Source organism: Phoca vitulina, unplaced genomic scaffold (assembly GCF_004348235.1).
Source record: "Phoca vitulina isolate PV1807 unplaced genomic scaffold, GSC_HSeal_1.0 scaffold58, whole genome shotgun sequence".
NCBI lineage: Eukaryota > Metazoa > Chordata > Mammalia > Carnivora > Phocidae > Phoca > Phoca vitulina.
Genome location: NW_022589761.1, coordinates 2330380 through 2332275, shown reverse-complemented (window position 1 = coordinate 2332275; position 1896 = coordinate 2330380).

Genomic DNA, 1896 nt, shown 5'->3' with positions numbered 1-1896 from the left:
GCCCAGGAAGCCCTATCATGCTGGAGACCCAGGGAACATTCTTGTTCTACACGACCAGGTATTCAAGGCATATTTGGGGGGCACTTACTATGTACCAGTCTGTTATGTTCATTGTGGTTTCTCCAGACATCATGTAAATTTCCTGCTCTCGCGGAGCATACTTCTTTGTGAAGGAGACAGAGGGACAATAGACAAATCTATATCTGGATCTATGTCCGTATGAGTATGTATATCCATATCCGCATGCATCTGTACCTCCAGCTAATGAGGGGGCCTAGAAAGGATCATGACACATGGGCACTCACCAAGTTGCTGAGGCTGAAAACTTAGAATCAACCTTGATTTCTTTTTTTTCCCCTCAAGCCCATACCCAGGGTCATTTGCTAAGATGGTGAAGACTGAGCTCAGTTTCTGAGAGCAGAAAACAATAGTTAGGTTTTACAGGTGAGGTCTGTCCTCTAAGACGCAGGAAGAATCCTTTAAGAAGGAGGCACATTTAACTCTACCAAAAGCCGGTGAGACATTGAGTGGGGTACAGGCTAAGAACTGGTTATTGCATTTGACAGCATGGAGATCATCGGGAATCCTGAAGGGAGCAGTTCTGGTCATGAGGTGGGGTAGAAAGACCATCTGGCCCCTGAGGGTGGACTAAGGCTTGGAGGGTGTGTGAGCTGTGCATCACACACAGAGCACCCCATACCTTTCCCATTTCCAAACTGGAAAATGAGTTCTATCAGACGGGAACCTGATGGAATATAGTCATCTAATTCATGATGATTGATGATTCGCTCAACTTGTGAATTGCTTTGTTTCAGTGGGCTAGTTCACCTTCCTACAGCTTTTACAAGAAAAATGAAGAGCAATAAAGGTCTTTTAAATTGTTTTCTTGCACAAGGAGTGAGGGACGAAAATAAAAGCTAATATTTTGGAGTACTTTTACTTAAGTGTTAGCTTACTTAATCTTCATAACTCCCAGGAGGTAAACACTTATCACCCGTCTTACCGACGTGGAAGCTAAGCCACAAAGAAGTGACGTAACTTGCAGGCAGGGACTGGAATTTAAGCTTCTACCTCCAGCGTCAGCCTCTGAATCAAATGATAGGTCTGCCCAGGAAAAGCACACCTGAATGCCGGTGTCCCTCAGTGGTGTGGGTCACACTCCTCAATGGCCACACAATTCTGCACTAAGAAGACCCAGGTGGATCTCATTAAAACGGTAATGGCAGTGTATACCTTCTGTGATTATTTTTACTTTTGAATTAAGTGATCAGGGACCTAATTTAACATTTAACTTTTGTTTTCTTTCTTGTGTTATTATTATTGAGATGTAATTGACATATAGTCATTTTTGTCTTTATTCAGCAAAGACTTATTGCAAGAATATGTATGTTTAGCTCAGAGCGAGTTCCTGGAAACATCACGCTGGTGAAAAAAATGCCTCCAATCCTGAGACGCTCACTATCTAAAACTTGGGAAGAGATGTAAATTATTTAAAGAGAAATGCTTTTCATTGTTGGTGACACAACAGTATCCAGTGCTGGATACTGAATTGCAAAGATCACACCAGGGGTCGGCAAACTCTTCCTGCAAAGGTCCAGATAGTAAATATTTTAGACTCTGTGGGCCATACCGTCCCTGTCACAACTATCCAATTTTGCTGTTGTAGTGCGAAAGCAACTGTAGACAATACATAAACAAATGAGCATGGCTGTGTTCCAATAAAACTTTATTTATGGACACTGAAATGTGAATTTAATATAATTTTTACACGGGAGGAAATATTAATCTTATTTTTTTCACCAACCATTTAAAAACGTAAAAACCATTCTTAGCTCACAGGCCATAGAAAACAGGAGGCAGGTCAGATCTGGCCTACAGGCTGGAGTCTGCCGACCT